The sequence below is a fragment of the Hemitrygon akajei genome, chromosome 19 (genome assembly GCF_048418815.1).
Source record: "Hemitrygon akajei chromosome 19, sHemAka1.3, whole genome shotgun sequence".
Taxonomy (NCBI): domain Eukaryota; kingdom Metazoa; phylum Chordata; class Chondrichthyes; order Myliobatiformes; family Dasyatidae; genus Hemitrygon; species Hemitrygon akajei.
In genome coordinates this window covers 35,974,245-35,996,660 of record NC_133142.1, presented here as the reverse complement: position 1 = coordinate 35,996,660, position 22,416 = coordinate 35,974,245, and the positions used below count along the sequence as shown (strand labels likewise).

At 38.0% G+C, this 22,416-nt stretch overlaps 1 protein-coding gene across 6 annotated transcripts in view; it reads left to right on the top strand.

Moving 5' to 3' along the window:
* The window catches only part of foxp1b (forkhead box P1b), a 528,108-nt gene that overhangs the window by 107,413 nt on the left and 398,279 nt on the right, over positions 1-22,416 (top strand). The window contains exon 1 of one of the 6 annotated variants that reach the window (XM_073072381.1): positions 16,386-16,406. The exons of the other annotated variants lie outside the window; for them this stretch is intronic. The gene's annotated coding sequence lies outside the window, so the exon portion shown is untranslated. Of the gene's footprint in view, positions 1-16,385; positions 16,407-22,416 lie in introns of those variants that run through there. 6 annotated transcript variants of the gene reach the window in all.

Genomic DNA, 22,416 nt, shown 5'->3' with positions numbered 1-22,416 from the left:
CTGCAAGAAATCCTTAAACATCAATCACATGTCCATAGTACATTTCCCTGCAAAAACATCTCAATTCACACCTGCAAGTTCTAGCCTTATAGCCTTATAATTTGCCCTTCCCCAATTAAAAATTTTCCTGTCCTCTCTGATTCTATCCTTTTCCATGATAATGCTGAAGGTCAGGGAGCGGTGGTCACTGTCTCCCAGATGCTCACCCACTGACAGATCTGTGACCTGACCCGGCTCGTTACCTAATACTAGATCTAGTATGGCATTCCCCCTAGTCGGCCTGTCAACATCCTGTGACAGGAATGCATCCTGGACACACTTAACAAACTCTGCCCCATCTAAACCCTTGGAACTAATCAAGTGCCAATCAATATTAGGGAAGTTAAAGTCACCCATGATAACAACCCTGTTATTTTTGCACCTTTCCAAAATCTGCCTCCCAATCTCCTCCTCAGTATCTCTGCTGCTACCAGGGAGCCTATAGAATACCCCCAGTAGAGTAACTGCTCCCTTCCTGTTTCTGACTTCCACCCATACTGACTCAAAAGAGGATCCTGCTACATTACCCACCATTTCTGCAGCTGTAATAGTATCCCTGACCAGTTATGCCACCCCTCCTCCCCTTTCCCCCCCCTCTCTATCCCTTTTAAAGCACTGAAATCCAGGAATATTGAGAATCCATTCTTGCCCTGGTGTCAGCCAAGTCTCCGTAATGGCCACTACATCATAATTCCATGTATGTATCCAAGCTCTCAATTCATCACCTTTGTTCCTGATGCTTCTTGCATTGAAGTGCACACACTTTAGCCCTTCTACCTTACTACCTTTGCACCCTTTATTCTGCTTCTCTTTCCTCAAAGCCTCTTTATATGTTAGATCTGGCTTTACTCCATGCACTTCTTTCACTGCTCTATCGCTCCGGGTCCCATCCCCCTTGCAAATTAGTTTAAACCCTCCCGAACCATGCTAGCAAACCTACCTGCAAGGATATTGCTCCCTCTCGAGTTCAGGTGCAACCCATCCAATCTGTACAGGTCCCACCTTCCCCAGAAGAGATCCCAATGATCCAAAAGTCTAAAACCCTGCCCTCTGCACCAACTCCTCAGCCATGCCTTCAACTGTCATCTCCTCCAATTCTTACCATCACTATCACGGAGCACTGGCAGCAATCCTGAGAATGCCACCCTTGAGGTCCTGTTCTTCAGCCTTCTGCCTAGTTCCTGAAACTCACACTTCAGGACCTCATCCCTCTTCCTGCCTATGTTGTTGGTACCAACATGTGTCACGACTTCTGGTTGCTTTCCCTCTCGTACCAGGATGTCATGCACCCAGTCAGAGACATCCCGGACCCTGGCGCCCGGGAGGCAACAAACCATGCAGGTGTCCTTCTCACGTCCACAAAATCTCCTGTCTGCTCCCCTGACTATAGAGTCTCCAATGACGACAGCTCTCCTCTTCTCTGTCCCATCCTTCTGCACCACAGGGTCAGACTCAGTGCCAGAGGCCCTGCCACCGTGGCTCACACCTGGTCAGTCGTCCTTGCCAACAGCATCCAGGACAGTAAACTTATTATTCAGGGGAATGGCTACAGGGGTGCTCTGCACTACCTGTCTACTCTCCTTCGCTTTCCCCCCTTGAACTGTCACCCAATGACCTGCTTCCGGCAGCCTAGGTGTGACTACCTCCCTGTAGCTCTCATCTGTGACTGCCTCATTCTCCCTTATGAGTCGAAGGTCATCCAGCTGCTGCTCCAGATTCCTCAAACGGTCTTCCAGATCGCCCAGCCGCAAGCATTTCTGGCAGATGTGACTCTGTGGGAGAACTAGTGAGGGGAGAAAATAAGCCTGTTTTAAGTTGTAGGGATGGAGAGGACAGAATGTGTGTAATAGGGTGCAGACCAGAACTGTATAAGTAACAATTTCTTTGCAATTATTGAATTTAATTTAGGAACCCATGCAACATGCCCAGGTGGAAGATGCGAAGTAGTTCTTTGAGCTTATGTTGTGGCAATGTATTGCTGTAGGAACATAGAACACCGAAGATAGAAGTACTAATAAATACAAATAGACGTGGTTTTTAAACATAAAAATACAACAATGGAATCAATAAAAGCCTAATTCATATCTTGCATGTTGAATTAATATTAGCTGTTGATAACTGAAATATGTTAATCCATAATGTATGACATCTTGCACATTTGCTGCGTTTAGACAGCTAAACTATATAGCAGTATTTACTGTGTTGTTCTCTGTGCTATCCGTCCATTGAAGTTAAATGAGATTCACTTGGTGGCATTTGAATTTAATGTTAAGACTTTTTTTTCCCTGTTGGAACAGATGAGCATTCAAACTTCACAGTGTAAACCTCCTTACCAAGGTCAACAAATAAAGCAAAAAAAATAATGCTTTCAAAAATGTGGTTTAAAAAAAGAAAAATAATGGATTGTAAGATAGCTGTAACTGAGTTGTAGAAATACTAATTCATTTTATTTGTTCAATGTTCCATTTTGAATACTTTGTGCAATACCTTTGATAATTACTTTTGCATATGAGAGGCAAATTAGCTCATTTAACTTGTCAAATTTAGACCTTAAGCATGGAAGTACCTCAAGAATCTATTATTAGATAGATGTGATAGATAGATTGTACATATGCCCATCTTATTCTTTGCTATTTCTTGTACCAAATAGAAATGTTCTATATATTCCCTTATACAAAGAAGTGTGTGTGTGTGTGTGTGTGTGTGTGTGTGTGTGTGTGTTTGCATGGCCATGGTAATAAAACTGAAATTTAGTGGACGTGTAAATTAATGCACACAACTATACACATTGTCTAATTTTACTTTCCATTGAAGTCCATAGAAACATAGATATCTACAGCACATTATAGGCCCTTCAGCCCACAATGTTGTGTCGACCATGTAACCTATGCTAGAAGCTGCCTACAATTTCTCTACCGTATAGCCCTCTTTTTCTAAGCTCCATGTACTTATCTAAGAGTCTCTTAAAAGAGGATAATTGGAAAAGGGTCAGTACAAACAGTTACAGTTAATGTGTTATTACATGTTAGTAGCCTCTTTGGTTATTCTTGCTGTGAGAAGTATATGTGGTATGATTCTTCATGAATTTAGTGTTCTTACGATTTTGGTGGAGGTGAACCTCTTGTCATCGGTGAAGGAACAATGAGATAAATTTTAATATGCAACATTGCTTGGGATATGGAAGGATGGTGATTTTGAGTATCCTAGAAAATTAGCCTTGTTCCACTGACTTGCAGTAAAGCTTTACACATTCTGAGTTATCATGCTCGTTGTTTATTCTTAGATAATGGCACTGAAAAGCATTTTCGTTAGCTCCGAGGGGTCAATCCTACTTTCTTCCTCATCATTTTCTTGTATTGATGCAACTTACTCTTTTTTCATACATGCATATCACTCTCCCCTTTGACTTTACTTGCTCCTAACCACATTAAGGAGCAATTTACCACAATCAGTTAACATGCTTGCATATCATTGAAATATGGGGGGAAAGTCAGAGCACCTGATCATGGACAGAAACATGCAAACTCCACATCATAGCATTCTAGGTTAGAATCAAACCTGGGTCCATGGAGCTCTCAATGGAGCTTCATGTCACTAAGTACCAACATGGAGCCAGTGCAAATTATATGCAGCAAGCCTTTCAGACATTTGGTTGCAGTGGATACAGCATCAGGTGGCTTCAGGATTCCAGATCTCCATCTATGACAACCAGCCACACAGGGACAACATTGGTGTTTGATTCCTTAAATGCTGTTAGTATTAATTGAATTAATTAGATGGGCATCATCTCCAATTTTCTGCTTCTCCTTTGTGTGTGTGTGTGTGTGGTATTTTCTGCAAAGTGGAAGAAAAGATAACATTTGTGTGGATAGGTAACATTTATTGATGGTGATTGTGAGGGAGAAGAATAACATTGTAAAGTGTTATTGGTGATGGACAGATAGGAGAATATGTACAAACAAAAGGGTGGATGTTCTACAAATTGAACATCTACAATGTAGTAGAGTTGAAAAGTTAATTCTTCCCTGCAGAGTATTTGCATACAATAAAATTTATTTTTTTTATATTGTGCTATCCTAATAGACTTAAGAAATGTTTTATAATAAATGCAAATTTAAATTATAGGTACAGTATGCACCTTATACAGTGGCATTCATGCTTCATTTCTAGGTTGCTCTGAGTCAAAGAATAATCTTGCTTTTTGTAAGATTATTTTGGTTGCTAGCATATATATCACATCTGGTCAATTATTCAAATACCTCTTTTATGCATTTTCTGAGGCTTGTCGCAATTGAGATCCACTTGCAATTTTCTATTGTAGAGCTACAAGGTCTGGTTAAAAAGAGTTTTTTTCTCCATGTAATTTCTAACAGAGTTGTACACTCCATGGCACGATTAACAAATTTTCTGGCAGTTATGCTGGTTAAGTGGCTCATCAGCTCTTGAGAAACATAAAAAGGACCATTAATGTAGGTGGATCATAATTGCTATTTTCGTTACTATTACTGAAATCATATTCTCCAAAATCACACTTCACTGCAATTTTCTTAATAGTTCATTAATTTCTCTCAAAATAGATGTTTACTCTTTTTTTTAGAGCAGCAAGAATAGCAGACACCTAGCATGATAACGTGACTACTTTCAAGGTAATGCATGAAAGACGGAGAAAGATATGGATATACCAATGTATACAGCTCTAAAACTATATAAGCAAGGCCATGATACCATATTTAGAGCTAATAAATTGTTGGGATCGTTAGTCAAACCGTTACTTATCAGGAGCCAAGTTGTTTTGACCTTGCACAAGGCTTTAGTCAGGGCACATGAATACCATGGTCAGTTTTGATTACTTACACTGAGGATATAATTGAAGCTGGGAAAGGTTGCAGGAGAGGGTCATTGGACTGTAAACCAACTCAGTTATTAAGATAATATAAAAGACTTGGGACTCTACACATAGAGTGGAATCGAGTTAAATGATAAAGGGGATAAATTATGTTCCACTTGAGTTTTTTTCTTGAACTATATAGGTTAATAAATTATAGATAGTGAGAAAGGGTGGGGAAGTGATAGTTGGCAGTCATGCTTATAATTTTAAACTATGCATGGCCAAAGCTAGGTTAGGTTCCAGGAAGAGATTCTTTCTCAGAGAACTGTGTTCCTCTATATTATTCTGAACATACTGGGGTTTTTGTGGTAGATGTTAGTTTGCTGAATTCTTTCAATTTAGAGCTGGAGTTTAAAAACCATAGAACACTACAGCACAGTACAGGCCCTTCAGCCCTACATGTTGTGCTGACCCATATAATCCTTAAAAAAAGTACTAAACCCTTATTACCCCATAACCTTCCATTTTTCTTTCATCCATGTGCCTGTCCAAGAGGCTCTTAAATACCTCTAATGTTTTAGCCTCCACCACCATCCCTGGCAAGTCATTCCAGGCACTCACAACCCTCTGCGTAAAAAAAACTTACCCCTGATGTCTCCCCTAAACTTCCCTCCCTTAATTTTGTACATATGCCCTCTGGTGTTTGCTATTGGTGCCTTGGGAAACAGGTACTGACTACCCACCCTATCTATTCCTCTCATGTCCCCTCTCATTCTTCTACGCTCCAAAAAGAAAAACCCCAGCTCTGCTAACCTTGCTTCATAGAGTTTGTTGCCAGTTGAGGTAATTGAATACATTAACAAACTGGAGAAGCCTTGTGGACTTCACACCCAGAGGATCTTGTGCACCGATTTTGAATAGATGTAGAACTTTCTGCACTTTATTTTTTCCAAGTAGATATTTTCACTTGTAGCAATCAAGGTTTTATTTGTAGAGAATACTATGTGTTACCAGAGTATACAAAACATCACAATTGTGTGGGTTTGTGGGACAGATTGAATAGAATACAGGCTTTTAGCTGTCCATTATTATTTAGATGCTTGTTGTGGTTGGTGTATCATGCAATTCAAAAGTATAATAAATGACTTTCATATGTCTATTTTGAGTTTGACATTGGCCAAATTTAAACTAACAAAGTGAGTATGATCTTTATCTGCTGTTTTCTACCATATCACCATTAGAGCTTCCAACCTTCACCATTGGCAGTTCTGACAGGGATTACAGCCAGAAGAGAAAACCTTCATTTTTTTTAACCTATTAATTTCCCAGCCTTGGAATATGTAGTATGTTGCGAGATGGAAACTGGAGTGGTGAGCATAAAAATTGTCAGATATGGAACTGAAGGTCAAAGACGGAAAGATGTAACATGCATAAATACAAAGACATGAATTAGGACCAGGAATACACCATTTTACTCCTCGAGCATGCTTCTCCATTTAATAGGATGATTGTTGCTATGATTATTTCATCTGTGCAATCCCATTTATTCATAGTCAGCTTTTAGTTCTTGGCTTATCAAAAATCTATCTACTCCTGCCTTAAAAATATCCAACGATGCTATTTACATTTCCCTTTAAGGAAGAGCTTCGTAGACTTGGCACCTTCTTAGAGAAAAAGGCACCTCATCTCTCTCTTCAATTCATAACCCCTTATTTTTCAACATTGATGCCTTGTCGTTGTTTCCCCTACAAGAGAAAACAAATTCTCCATATCCAACCTTTCAAGGCTCCTCAGGATCTGGCATACTCCTGTCATTCTTTTAAATCTTCAATGGATATGAGCTTCCTGAGATAACTGCCATTTCTTTCATCAGAAGGCATCATATCCTTTCCATGTATTGGTCTAGTAAAACTTTGTGTGAACTCCTTTCAAAGGCATTTCTTCCAGTCGGAGACCCATATTATACACAATATCCTAGATATGGTCTCACCATTGCCTGATATGACAGAAGCAAAAGCTTTTCTACATTCAGTAACCTTTGCAATGTATGATGATAATATTGTGTGAGGTTTGGCAATTGATTTCTCTACCTGCATACTGTCCTTTTATGAATCATGCAGTAGAACATCTAAGTCTCCCAATTTTGCATTTTTCAATGTCCTGATAATATAATTAATTTACTGCTAAAATGTACAATTCCACATTTTCCCATATTATATTTATTTTGTTATCCTCACTTCACAACCTATCTTTGTATCATCAACAAACTGAGCAACTATGCCTTTATACAAATCATTTTTTAAAATCATAATGGGTTGAGGCGCTAGCAATGAACCCTGTGCACTTCAATTGTAACATCTTTCCAACCAGTAAAGGACCTATTTATGCCGATTCCTTTTTTCCGGTTAATCAGCTAATCTTCTATACAGGCCAATATATTGCCTCCTGCATCATGAGCTTTTATTTTCTGCTATAATCTTGAATGCAGCACACTGTTAAATACCTTCTGAAAATCAAAGAACAGCACAAACCCTGGTTCCCATTTATCTACAGTACATATTACTTCTTCAAAGATCTCCAATAATTTGGTCAAACATGATTTCTCTCACACAATACCATGTTGACTTTACCTGATTAACTTGATTTTTTCTGAGTGCCTTGCTATAACATCTTTAATAAAAGCTGCTGCTATTCCAATGACAGATGTTCAGCTGACTGGCCTGTAGTTTTCTGTTTTCTCTCTCCCCCTTTATGTGAGCCTTCTGGCATTGTAGCGTTTGGTCTCATGTCCTCTTTTTATTCTGTACTTAGAAATGATGTATGCTGGTTTGATGTCCTTTTTGACAATTATAAAGTTTTTTTGTAGAATCAATAGTAAGATTTTGAAAATGAAATACACCAGAAAGTCTTCCAGTGTATTTCAGAGGTAATCTTTGACTTTGCATTAGCAGGTGATTTTGCATTTCTCTAAGGAACAGAAACCTACATCAATAATTTGATAATCTGTTTTCTCCCAAATAGCTGGTTACTTTTAGGAAAGGGCTTACAGCCGTGTGTTAGTTGTCAAGTTGCCTTGTCTCCTAAGTGAGCATTAGTAGATATTTTAAGTTGCAGCCAGCCCCTTAATGAGCGTTTGGGCGTGCTTCATCTCTTTTACCATGATAATGTTTTGCTCCAGCATTAAATCCAGTGTTTCAGCTCAAGTTCTCTTTTTGACCACCTTGGAGGATCTTTATTGCCTGAATACACTGCCAAAAATTTTCTCCACCACAGCAGGGAATTTCTCAAGTTCTTGGAGAAATATCCCTGAACTAGCATTAATATTACATTTCATATGAAATCCTTATGCTTTTAATAGGAATTCGAAGCTTTTTAAAATATTTTTCTCAAATGCTTTATTTGTTTTGACAACTACTTTATGGGAGTTTACTTTTAGGAAGGAACCAAATCACTGAAAAATGTTACAACATATGACTTCCATAGGTGTCAAATTTTAGGCCTCCTGAGCTTATTAAGAGAGCTTATAATGTTATTTCAACAAATAAAAAAAAGTCTATGTTTCATTTTAGGGCCGGTCACAGAATTAAAGTGAAATTATGGTTTAAATGTTGAAAGTTTTGGTAGGATGTAGTAATAATATTGAAGATGTAGTAGAAAACAAAATGACAGAGTGAATTACCCCAGAAGAAGGACATCTACATTTTCATCCAGTACTGTATGGCAAAACCAGAGCAATTTAACTCAAGAGTCAAATGCTTCTGATTTTCCTCCATTTAATTAAGTGGTAGAAAATTGGGTTGACCATTGTCTCAATTTCCAGCTTGTTGATGTTCCCCAAGTGTTCCAATGTGCCCAACAACAGAACCTAAGAATTTTTCTTCCTCTTTCTATATGACACCCACCTAAGTTCTTCAGACAGGTAATTGCGGCTATAGAATCTGCTAAAAGGAGAATAACAGGTCAGCTTGGATAATAAGTTTTGTGCAAATAGTATGGTCACATAGTTTCAAATGGTGAAACTCTTGATAAGTTTATGGCAATGCTCAAATTCACGTTGCCTGCTGAAATTGGATTTTTAAAAAAATTATTTAGAGATACGGTACAGTATGAATGCACATGATGTGTAATGAAACATTTAGAAGCTTGTGTGAGGGCTGGGGCAAATGTTCGTAAGGTCGGGCTTATTGACGTGCATGAATATGGTGAACTACAATACAATGAAAAGCTTGTTGTAGAATCAAACATGTACGTAGAAACGGACAGAATATTAATTATACTTAAAATTATAATATACAGTGAAAAAAGATGAAAAGTGTGCAAATGTAAGACCTTAGCGTAAGAAGAACAAAGAAACAATTGAAGACAATTCCATGGACTAGAAAAGTGGCTGTTCCATTGCTGAGGTTGGTTTAGGGTTTTGCAGTTAGGGTTCAGAATCTGTTGGTTGTTGGAAAGTAGCTGTTCCTGAACCTGGTGGTATCTGACTTCACGTTTCTGTACCTCCTGCCTGATGCTAGCAGCAAGAAAAATGCATGATGGCAGGGATTCCTGATAATTGATGGCACCTTCCTGAGGCAGTGAATCTGGTAGATGCTGTCAGTAGTGGGGAGGATTGTGTCGATGATGATCAGGCTGTGCCACAACTCTGCAGCCTCTTGCATTCATGCAATGGAGTTGCTGTACTAGACTGTGATGCAGCCGGTCAGGACTCTTACAACAGTGTATTTGTAGATGTTAGAGGACTTGGTGACATGTCAAATTCCTTAAGCTTCTCAACAAATGGAGGCACTGGCCCAGGACAGGTAACTTAAGATTTAATGTTTAGAAATTTGAAGCTACTGGCTCACTCATCCTCTGAGAACAGGGACCCACCAATGAGAGCACAATGAAGAACAAGATGGTTGGGAGCATTTTGTGGGATGCCAAGTTGAGACAGCAACCTGGTAAATTATACCTTGAAATTGGATTGTATGTACCATATTTTACTGCATTATACTATTCAGTTTCTATAAGAACTAAAATGTTAAATGAAAATCGGGATCTTGCAGCTTGGATCACACAATCTAGTATTTCATTCTGGAATCTCATTTTGCATCTGATGCATAATATGTTAAAAGCTCAACCATCCATGTCTGCATTCTGCTTCTGGAATTTTCTGTGACTATGAGTGACCAGCATGGTATATAAACCATGGCTTTTACAGCAGGCTTTTGACACTTCTGAGGAGCCTGTTTTGCTTGTCTTTCTGGAGACCTCCCTGAGCAGATTGCTAACTATCACTGAGAACCCAACTAAAGTAAGTCCCCTTTAAGTAATTTACATACTGTGCTGTGTTTCAGAACCTGACCCGAATATCAAGCCTGCGGCTCCTCTCCCAATCGTGAGCTTGACCACCCTCTTCCATTTGATGCTGAACATCCGATTGCACCCTCAAGAGACAGTTGCAGTATCCCACCACTAACCATGACCAGCTGACCTTAACTCAAACCAGACAATCCATGGCACTCCTCCATACTTTTGGCCCTCCTTCCCTTCTAAACTCAGACCCCCATACCTGATTTCATGTGTATTCTCTCTGCTTTTGAAGTGTCCAAGGGAAATTTCTTGGCTTTTACAAGACCTGTTCAGTAGACAGTGTACCATTCAATTAAACAATGATTGCCTGCTGTAAATTTTTCTTGGCCTCACCACTCACCATTGTTCAATGTGGCTTTGCTGGAAAAGGGTGACGAAATTGCAGGTGACTGTGTGGTACTCCTATTGTGCCAAATTCCTGAAGTACTGATGTTTCCAGATCTTGGGGAACTGCACAGACCATTGAGTCAAAGAGCCTACTCATGTCATAATGCTGTATTGCAGTCCTTTGGAAAGATGTTTTGGAAAACCTAACAACATTTTCTTTTAGGCAGTTCATATATAGCAGAATTGAATAGTGGGTGGATTCCTGTCTGACTCTGCCACAAGCTGTCACACTTGATTTCTCACTTCCATGTTGGGTTTCTAATAACTTCATTTTCCCAACATTTGTACTCCATCTAGCTCATCAAGACGGCCAAAAGATTCTGTGGCTTTTTGAACATTTTAACAAGATCCGGGAAGTCTCACACCTCCCTGCATCACCATTCTGCATAATAGCTTGCTTTCACATAGTCTCCTCTCTTAAACTGTGATGTGATGTTGACTCCACCTTCTGCAGATTACTCCAATGGGCAATTAATAAAAATTTATATAGTGGGTTCTTGGTGCACTTTTCACATCATTACAATTAATCTTTATAAACTGCAGTCCAGTACTTAGAAAATCTATGAAAATAAAGGGAATGGATAATAAAACTGTAGGTAGGATTTTTTAAAAAAGATCTGTTTTGATGTTAGATATGTAGAATAGTTTTTCTACAGCTGTACAGTAATTACTTAATTGGGCAATAAAGCCTCCAATTCTACCCTTTGTAAGATAAACAGTGACAAATTCCAGACAATGGAGCTTTCAACATCAATGTGGAACATGAAATTTGAGTGACATCCCTGAGGTCCATTGATTTCAGTGGAACTGAATATCTAAATGGCTCTAGATAATTGATTCGAATTTGCCTATTTAGCACTTGTGGCAAAAGCCAAACTTTTAACCCAGGTGCTTACTTGCTTGACAAACTTAGAGGACATTTGCAGCTGTACAACAACTACTTAAAAACAACTTGCACGATATGTACAGTGTTGTGGTGAGACATCCCAATGGCTTAACAGGAGTATTACCGAAAGAAAAAATGGAGCAATTTGTAAAGAGATATTGGAACAGATCATCAACAGCTTGGTGAAAGAGATGAGTTTTAATTAATAACTTGAAAGTTGAGGAAATAGTCAGAAACTTAAGACATTTAGGAAGAGGAGTCATAGAAGATGAAAACGTAGTCACTTTTTTTTGAAGTGATTTAAACAGGAATCCACAAGATGAAGGAATTAGGAGCACTGAGATCTAGAAGGTTTGGATGGAGACCACGAGGATATCTGAAGCAAGGATATGAATTTTAAATTGAGATGTCAAAGCGAGACACACTGTAGATCATCAGGTGCAATATTGGGCGAATAAGACTTCAAGCAGCTTAACATACAGATGATAGGAATTTCAATGAGAAAAGTTTTAGTTGAGTAGAATATGGGAAGCTGGTCAGAGAGCATTGGAATAAACGAAAGGTAACAATGGCTTTGATGAGCCAAGGCAGGGCTGGAAATGGGTAGTGCTGTGAAGGTGGAAATCGGCATTCTTTGTTCTCAAACAGAATGTGGTTGACAAACTTGCCATGTGCCAAACACAATACCATAGTTACAAAAGGTCTAGCTCAGTTTCCTGATTTGGGAATACTGGTCAGGAAACTGAATTTGTGGCAAGGACAAAAGGCAACTGTTTAAGTCTTCCCCAAGGAAATTTATACTCAGGATCTGTTGTTTGCCATATAAACACTGACAAATTTTAGATCATGGAGTCTTTAGTGTAAATGTAGAAATTGAAACCTAAGTGACATTAGTGAAGATAACACATAGATGAGAATTAGAGGTGAGCTATGAATAGATTTGTGAGATTTCAGAGGTAATTGTGTGGCTGTGGGAAGAGAAGCAGTTGCAGGTGAATCTCTGCCAATGATTTAATCATTATGAATGGACTGGAACAAAAGCAGTTCTGTTCATCTGGAAACTAGATGAAAATGGAAAGGTTAGCCGTGGTGAAATGGAAAATTGTCAAGTGATTCAAAAAGGATTGTCACATATGGAGGTTTACTAATTACTATGGGAGAGGTGCAATATATTACAACTTAGGGAAAAGGTAATGATACCACCTTGGCTGGTAAGAAAGACACATGAGCATCAGAGTAATCATTTTATAGGTACAAGGACTATCAACTACAAAGAGTATATTGTAAGTTATTATGAACTTCGGACAATGGATATATTCTTCTATCCATGGAACTGAGAATGAGAAGAATTCATTTAGAGTGCAAAAAATTTTTAAGGCATTGCATTTCTGCTTATCATGAGAATGCATTCTGAGATATATATAATATTATAACATACACACACATAAACAGTAACAACTTTTCCCACACACTGGGTCATGAAGAATACCTTATCAACTTTAATGACTGAAGCATTGTGTCTGTCATTGTTTATGGATCAGTTGAGTAGCTGGTTTGAAAGAAAAAAGGAAGTGGTCTGGGAATAGAGAGGGTATATGATAACAGTATTGCTCATCATTAAGTATTGAATAAGTATAGACTGGGTGGGTAGAAAGGCCAGTTATAATTTCTATATGAAGCCAATTAAGGCTGTGTAAACAAAGAACAATAGAATAAGCTGCATAGAACTGTCCTGGTAAAAGGATGCACATAAAATTGCAATGCTGGGCTTCAATTGGTTCATACTTGTCAGAAGATACAGGTTCTATCACCAAATGAATACAGTGTATAAACCAAGACAGGTATTAGTTCTTCATTCTTGTTATTCTATTAAAAGTTAACTCACAGACCACACTGATAATGTATAAAGTAGAAATTAATGTGTATGATTTTAAAACTTTTATAGAAAAGATTAATGCTGGCTTTGTGCTGCACTTGCTATGTCTGCATGTTTCTTTACACAATTTTACATTTCCATTTCAATGCATGCTTTGAAATTATAAATGGGGTGAAAACTTAAAGTTTTAAATTAAAATCTGTTTACTTTTAGTATTATAGTTAACATTACTTCAATTCCTTTCCAAATTAAGCAGAATAAACCTTAAAATAATAGTAAGCAAATTAATTGTTAAGTTGGACAAATATAGTGTATAATATGGTATAAAACCTTACAACATCCTAATGTGATAACTAATTTTGGCTGAAGAATGAAACAAATTTTTAGTTAAATTGGCTCTTTTTTTTGTAAAGGATGCACTATGGATCAAATCTAAGAACATAAATTTTTTATGCAAATGAACCTGTTAAAATGAAATATCAGTAAATCTGGAAAAAATCCATACTTTTTGAGGAACAGAAATTTATTATGCTAAAAGTGCTGATCATCTATGTTCATTACAGCTAATGTATAACCAAATTACAAATAGTCTACCTGTATTTCTAATGGTTCAGTTGTCACAGTTATCTACAATCTAAATGTACAAATACTGACCAACAGCAAAGCATTTTTTTTAGTCAACAACTACAAAGAAGGTAAGCCTTAACCCAATATCTGTTTGATTGAAATTCATTTTTAAATACAAAAAGCCTTTTAAGCAAAGCTTTAATTCACACTAGCACCTTGATTTGTGGTTGCCATGGTGAATCAAGTCTGTCATTTGACAAGAGATTCACCCATTTATGACAGCACTTTATCTTGTCTCTCCAGGGGAAGAAAATGTCATAAGTGAGAGCAGGAAAAATTAAAGCTTTGAAATACCAAAATTCCTTGATTTCATTTTCATTATTCAGCTATCATTGCCTCCTGATAATGGCAACTCTGTGGAAATAAATAATGTTTCTTCTAAAAAAAATTATCAAATGTTTTTGTGCTGAAACGGGCAAGGCTTTTTGATTGTCAGTCTTATGAAGTCTAGCAAGGAATAGTATTATTAGATAAACCTTCAGTGACCAAATCTCATTTCCTTTTCATTATGGTGTCAAAATAATTATACATAGGTAATTTGTGGTGGGAATTGTGGAATGAGCAGAAAGATCAATTGCTGACGACCACTTGCAGCTCATGTTCTTAACTGGGTTGAGTTAAACAGCAGAATGTGAATGCTGATAGAATAGGTAGCATAGTATACTGGTGCGACACAGCATGGAGAACATTACCGATATACTGTATAATTGGAATCTTGCTATAATGAAAGCTTTCACACGTGGAAAATATTATTGTGTCTGTTACATTGTGTGCAGTTAAAACTGTAAAACCTCCTTGCAGTTCCGAGCTGAAATCCAAGTTAAGGCATGTGTATTTAACCCAGAGATTTTGAAAGCATTAATAATATGTTCTATTTAAATTAAATAATATTTAGATGAGCAAACAATTACCATTTAGAAGTCTTAGTTTTATAATCCTTTTTTTTTCAAGCAAAAATCCAGTGATAACTTGCATTTTGTCAAGAAGACTTGGATTAATTTAACTGGGTTTCATTGTGTTTATAGAATTGGTATAAAGCAAAATAAACTACATCATACCTACCTAATACCCACAAAAAGGAGTAGGGTCATGATACACACATATTTTATTGTACTTGTTTAGGTGTATTCTGCTTCATTTGCGTTTATTGGTTGCAAATTAATATTATTTCAAGAAATATTATAACAAAACTACACTTTGGGGAAGAGTGTCGGTGAGTTGGGGCTAGTTGAGGAGTGAGCTGAGGAAGATCTATCTTAGATATCTATAAAGGTGTTGATGACTTTATTCGATGGAATATGTATATTTGGTATAATCATTTCAAAAGTAAACCTATCTCCTGTATTTGTCAGAGAAATACATTTAGAGTCTCCTTTTCCATTTTAAAACTTCATATTATTTGTAACTGAAAGCCGTGTCTGTCAAGGACTTATTCTGAATCTTAATATACCTCATGATTTCCTTCTCTAAAGCTGTCTTAGACTGCATAGGTCTTAAGGTTTATTTTTGCATTGATGTGGTATGGCCACATGTTTAACATTTAGCATTCTCAAGTGACATTTGATAGGACTTTCACAATCCTTTTATAAAAGAGCTGATCCATTAACATCACCCGCTCCTCCTGTAGTATACAAGATGTTCTTCCTGAGCTCTACATAATCTTTTGTCAGGCCAGTAGCTGAATGATTTTTTTAAGCCCGGTGGGCAATACTTGTGTCCATGCATAACATAGATAGACCACAGTAGTCAGCAGCTGCATGCAATTTTAACTACACTCATTGAGCTGTAATAAAACAATATAAGCACCGCTCGGGGGAAAGATTGTATGCAGTTATCCTTAGACAACGCTTGAGCATATGAATGCAGAGCTGGATGACAAGAGGATTTTCAGATTGTGTTTTGATTGAATTGCAGAATTGAACAGGTCTAGAGTGTCAGTGGAGAGTTAACGTTTGCAGTATTATAAAAGTTTTGCTCATGAAGAGTTTCTTACAGTAAAGCGTTCAGCAGGTTTTTTTTGCTTTTTTGGCAACTGAGAACAATAAAGGGGCGAGTCCACATTTGGATAGGAGCACACTTTCCTGGGCTCACCCATAATATTACTGTTATGATAGTGAAGTTATGAAGGTTAACAGGAAAGCCCCAGATCCAGGAGTGATTCCAGGCAGCTGGCAGCTAAGAGAATCGGAAACACACCACCAATGAAAACTGCAGTGAAAAGCAAATTAAACCCCGTATCTCCCATCTCACTTGCTTTTCTGTACTTTCCTGTTTGGACTTGAAGGTGATTGCAGTCAATGCAGTGACAGTTGACGGAAGCTCTGCTACAAGACTATTTATTTACAGTGAATCGTGGTGATGCTGTGCAGGATGCGGTTTCACGCAGGATATGCTGTCCCCACCCCCCGGTTTGATCATTTTCTTTTTTTAAAAAAAAAGGCAACTTGATTGCTAAGGCCATAGCCTTACAGGAGAAAGTATTGTGTAATGTGTGTCTGCTTGGAATACATGTGTAGTGTAACATCATAGGAAGTTCCTTTATAGGGTTGGAAGGGCAGGATCAAGGAAGCATCAGATTGAGGAGTGAATTGTGCCAAATATATGGTTTGGGTATTGAAACTGGGGAGTGAGCAACTTATATTTTGTGGCTGGCTGTTACTAATATAGTTGTAGAAAGTTTAAAATTCATATTGGGTAATTTCAGAAATGGTCATTAACTGATTAAAAAAAACTTTACGACTGCATGTCAAAGAAATAGAAATATTTTAATATTTTAAGAAAACATAGACATTAATCATCTTATTTGGCCTGAACTTGTTGTAAGGTTTGTTCTTGGAGTGGATCCAAAAGGAATCATAGGATCAAAACTGCTTAGAAGAAAAATAATTTTGTTTTAATTGCAATATTTTGCATTGTTACTTGGTAACGCTTGAGCTTTATCAATGTGAAAACTAAGTGTCCCTTTTTATGAAAAGTATTTTTACATTTGGTATACTAGTGTGTCATCTGGTAAAGTATCAGAACTGGTTTACTCTTGGTTTCAGAAGAAACCAGAAACATATTTTCCTTGTGATTAGACGACTTCCATTGTGGGATTAAATGCACCTGGTAAGCAGTTTTGTAAAAACATATCCCTCACATTTTTAAACGAGCTAGTTTTCCATTTAGAACATAGTCATTCATTATTAAGTTTGACTTGTTTTTACTCTCTGGTCACATTAGCCTAATATTATTAATATCTAATCTATTTTAATCTTGCAACTATTTCTGATGAGCCTAAGTTTTTCTATCAGGTACCTATGAGAAATACAATAAAATCCCATGTCATAAACCTAAAGATTCTAGTGCTATTTGTTTGCAGAAGGGCATGGTTTAAATCCCCAGCCTTCTTTCTCCTCTATTTTCAAAGAGTTTGACCCTTTGGTGGTACAATGCTCCACAAAGTCTCTAATGTGGGTACCTTTCTTGGGTGATCATTTTGTTTTACTCTGATTTTGAGTGTTCGCGGCATAGAGTGGTGCTAGAAAGTTCATCAACCCTATAGAATTGTCGCTATTTCTGCACAAGTGTAACCTAGAATGTGATCAGCTCTTCACTCAAGTCCTAAAACTAGATAAAGAGAACCCAATTAAGTATCTCCAAAAACATTATACTTGTTCATTTATTTATTGAGAAAGGTGATCCAATATTACATGTATTTGTTGAAAAATGTAAATCTTTGTTTTCAGTAACTGGTATGACCCCCTTTTACAGCAATAACTTCTACCAAACGTTTCCAGTAACTGTTGATCAGTCTTGAGCATCGGCTTGGAGGAATTTTAGGTAATTTCTCCTTACAAAACTGCTTCAACTCTAGGATGTTGGTGGGCAAGGAATTGCTTGCTTCAGGTCCTTCCACAACATTTCTAGAGGATTAAGGTCAGGACTTAATGAATTTTCTTCTTTTTAAACCATTCTCTTGGCTTTTGGATCATTGTCTTATTGCATTATCCAACTTTGTTAAACTTCAGTTGATGTACCTGACATTCTCCTGTAAAATGTCTAGATACAATTTTTAATTCATTGTTCCCTCAATGATTGCAAGTTCTTCAGGCCCTGAGGCACCAAAATAACCCAAACTATGATGTTCCTTCAACTATGCTTCACAGTTGGGATAAGATTTTGGTGTTGGTGTGTGGTGTCCTTTCTCCTCCAAACATAGCAATGTGCATTTCTGCCAAAAAAGTTCCACTTTTGTGTTATCTGTCCACAGAACATAGTCCCAGAAGCGTTGTAGTACATCCCAAGTGGTCCTTTGCAAACTTGAGATGTGCAGAAATGTTTTCTTTGGAGAGCAGTTGTTTCCTCCGTGCTGTCCTTCCATGAATACCATTCTTGTTCAGTGTTTTTCTTATAGTGGACATATGAACTGAGACTTTAGCAAGTTCTAGAGATTTCTGCAGGTCTTTTGCTGTTACCCTTAAGTTCTTTTTTACCTCCTTCAGCATTGTACGTTGTGCTCTTGGTGTAATCTTTGCAGGATGTAAAGAGTTTCCTCCATTTGTAGACAATTTCTCTTACTGTGGACTGATGAACACTCAGGTGCTTTTGTAGCCTTTTCCAACTTTATGCATCTCTACAATTCTTCTAAGGTCCTCTGAAAATTGTTTTAATTGAGGCATGGTGCACATAAATGGATCTTTCTTGAGAAGAGTAGGTTCTGTCAGTAACCTGACTTAGTGTGTCTTTTTTATAGGGCATAGCACCTTTACAACTCTCACCTCTAATCTCATCTCATTGATTGGAACACCTGACTCAAAATACCTTTTGTAGAAGGCATTAACCCCAGAGGTTCATATACTTTTTCCAAGAAGTACATGTAGTATTGGATCATTTTTCTCAATAAATATAAACACAAACAAGTATAATATTTTTGGTTTTTGTATTTACTTGGGTTCTCTTTATCTAGTTTTTGGACTTGCGTGAAGAACTGACCACATTTTTGGTTATACTTATGCAAAAATAGAGAAAATTCTACAGGGTTCACAAACTTTGTAGCACCACTGTATGTTTTTGCAGGTGTGTGGATTATGCAAAGCAAAATTAGTTTTCTTTCCTTTCGTTGCCCCAGAATTATTGAGACTGAAATATCATCTCCATTTTTGAGTTGGCTAAAATCAACTTGTGCAGTGCAGACTATGTATAAAATGTCTATCTTCTTGATCTGTAGAGCTGAGCAGTTTATAACATAAATACACTGATCCACCAAAGGAGATTGATTGGCACTTTTTTAAAGGACAAGCGATCATTTATCTCTGTTGGTTGCATGCAATAGTTAAATTGCAATTGTGATAAGAAACAACTTGTGGAAATCATGCAATAATGGGGACACAGGTACAGATGTCACTCAGATATTCCACCTCATAATATGAATAGCTCTTCAATCCTGTAGAGTAGTGGTCACCAACCTCTTTAAGCCTAAGATCCCCTACCTGAGCCTTAGTGAAAGGCAAGATCGACCTACTAAATCAGTTAGACACATGCATGCGCCGGTAGAAAAGACCGGAAGTAAAACCCCACAACCCAGAAGTAGAAATAATGTATGTACACCAGGGGTCACTACCCTTTTTTGCACCGTGGACCGTTTTAATATTGATTAAATTATTGCGGACTAGCCAACGGGGGGTGGGGGTGTTAATCATGACCGGAATACAGTGATACTTGAAGCAGGTTCCTTATGTCCAGTCTATTCCACAATTTAGTTTACGTGGCTCTGAGCATTTAGCTTCTGTCCCGCTTGCTCACATTTTTTCCGCTGAAACCACACAATGGGTTTGTCTTTAAGTGCAGGGTGCTTGTACTCAAGGAAGCGAAGCAGTTTTCAGGGCTTCATTGCCTCATGAGACAGCCTCCGGGTCCGAACTTCAGCCTCCCGCCTGCCCGCTGCCAGACGCCTTGGCCAGGTGCGGCTGGTCGTGGGTGGGGTGGGAGGACGAGGTCAGGGCTGGAGGTCCCCGTGCCGGGGCCACGGCAGTCACAGTCCGGAGAAAGCGACCGAGGGAGGATGATTACGACAGGGCACGTGCCAGCCCCCGTTGTAGGATCTGTTGGCTGACAAAAGTTTGGCTCGAGGGATGACTTTCAGTAGATCGCAGTAGATTCAGTAGCTGCTCTGCTGCTTACGAAACCCTGAGCCCAAATTAGATCGTCTGTGATTATTTTAGCACCGGGTTCCCCACTAACATTCAGTGGGCTCAACAGGTTTAGAGGTGGCGCCCATCTGTCCGCGCTCCAGGCCAGTAGCAACAGCACTTCCTGCCGGACGCGCAGTTACCCGAGACCAACCAGTGATCCCTGCATTTAGGCGGCTGGTGACCTCGCGTGCGTTCAGGTTCAACAGTGGGCGTGACAGGGAATGAGGTAAGGTGCAGCTGTCTCATATTGTTTCATATTTCCAAATCATATCGTTTCCTCACAGACTGGTGGTTAGGGACCGCTGAAGTACACTGTATAGTGTGTGGCAGGGGAGCTACGAACATGCGCACTGGGCAGAAAGAACAGAACTAAAGTCCCGCAACCCGGAAACAATCTCAACAGTATTTGTGTATTTATTTTTCATTTTTTTCAGGATCTACTGGGAAAGTCTCAAAGATCAACCAGTCAATTGCAATCGATGGGTTAGCGACCACTACTGTAGAGGCTACTAACTCTCTTCATAAGTTGTTGGTGCATAAAGTATTTCTTATAGTGATGATGAAAGGATTAATTCAGTTTGCTTAGAACTGAACAATTGCATGTCTCTGAGCTATTTCAGAGGCTTCCATACTGTGCTGTCCTTATCCTTTGGGTTTTGTGGGATGTTTTGTGTTGAATATTTATCAAAGGCAAGCTAGGAGATAAATAAATTTTTGAAGGGAAGTGTTTAATGTTACCAAAAGAGATTAATTTTAGGCTTTATCTTTTCCATGTCATTGCTTTTCCATTATTCTTCAAATGGCTATTTGAGATTTTGAACAACGTTTTGTTTACTAAGGTGTGCTAATGGTTAATGTACTGTATATGCGTAGCTGAATACTGGCTTGCTAACGAGCAAGACATACTAGTAGCTTTCAATAAATAACTTTCACTCTCTGCTAAAGGAGCTGATTTTAGTAGTCAGTGTTGTATGTAGCTCTTACAGGTTCAAAAGATGATGTAGTTAGTTAGATCATTGCTAAAGGCAGAGGCTACCGCTGTGCCTGAAGAATGTTACCCAGGTGTTCTGTGTTTTTGATATGGACTTAGACTACGGACCTTTTTTTCAGTCTTATAGTGTTTTATATTTTGTGTTTTTCACCTGATCTTTTTCTTTTATTGTGTGCAGGGGAGAAGGATTTGGGAGGGTTGATGTGCTGTTCCGTTTGTGTTTGGTTTATTTTGTACGGAGAGGGGGGGGGATTTGATTATCGAGCTGCTGTTCTTTTCTTTTCGTGGTTTTGTGGCTATCTGGACAAGAAGAATTTCAGAGTTGTATAGTTTGGTAATAAAATGAATCTCTGATGACTGTTCAGTGATCCCATGTGAAAAGCGCATGTGTGCATTGAGATCAGGGTAGCTTTGAATCCTTACTAGTCAAACAGCAAAGAAACATTTACTGGCTTTGGCACTGACAAAAAGATGACAGGTTTGTGACCTGATTACTATATTCAGGTAAAAAAAATCGCTGGCTCATTCTTCAAGCATTGGCTTGTATTTACAGTGCAGACATCAGTGCAATTTAGAAACTTAAATGCGTAACCTTTGAACTCACAATGCAATAAAAAGTTTTTTAAAATCTCATATTTTATTGTAATGATTTGTCATAAAAATGTTTAAGCTGTGCCTTTAAGTTGTTTGTCGGGTGAGATGTAATGTGAAAAAGGGTTTTTGGCTCTCTCCACTGCAGTTTGAGCATCAGAGATACTAAAGTTATAAAGTGTGAAAAATTTCATGTGGCATTTTGACTAAGTTTCTTGCACTGGGGAGAAAAGCTTTTGGACTCTAAAGTATTTGGAGTACCGATTTAAAGCAAATTATAATTCATTGTTGACGACTAAGATACCTTAACTCTAAGTCCTATTAACATGATGGCAAACTTGATTGACCTGTTTTTACCTTCCGTTATTGTTTTTGGAGATTTGAAAACTGCACCTTTAATACCTTGTAAAAACACATTTAAACGTTGTTAATTGTAGTGGACATGTATGCAGCAGGGTACACTGCTTGAGCCTGTTATAATCAGTAATCAGATTATTTTTTGGTAAATGTAAACTGAAATTCGAAGTGAAGTGAATAATTAAGTGTACAGAATTAATCTCTAGATTTTGTCAAAATGAACTTTGAAAATATAATTATTAGTATATGAGTTATACCTATGTAAGAAGTTTTATTTCTTTTAAAATAGGTAGAGTTTGTAATTGT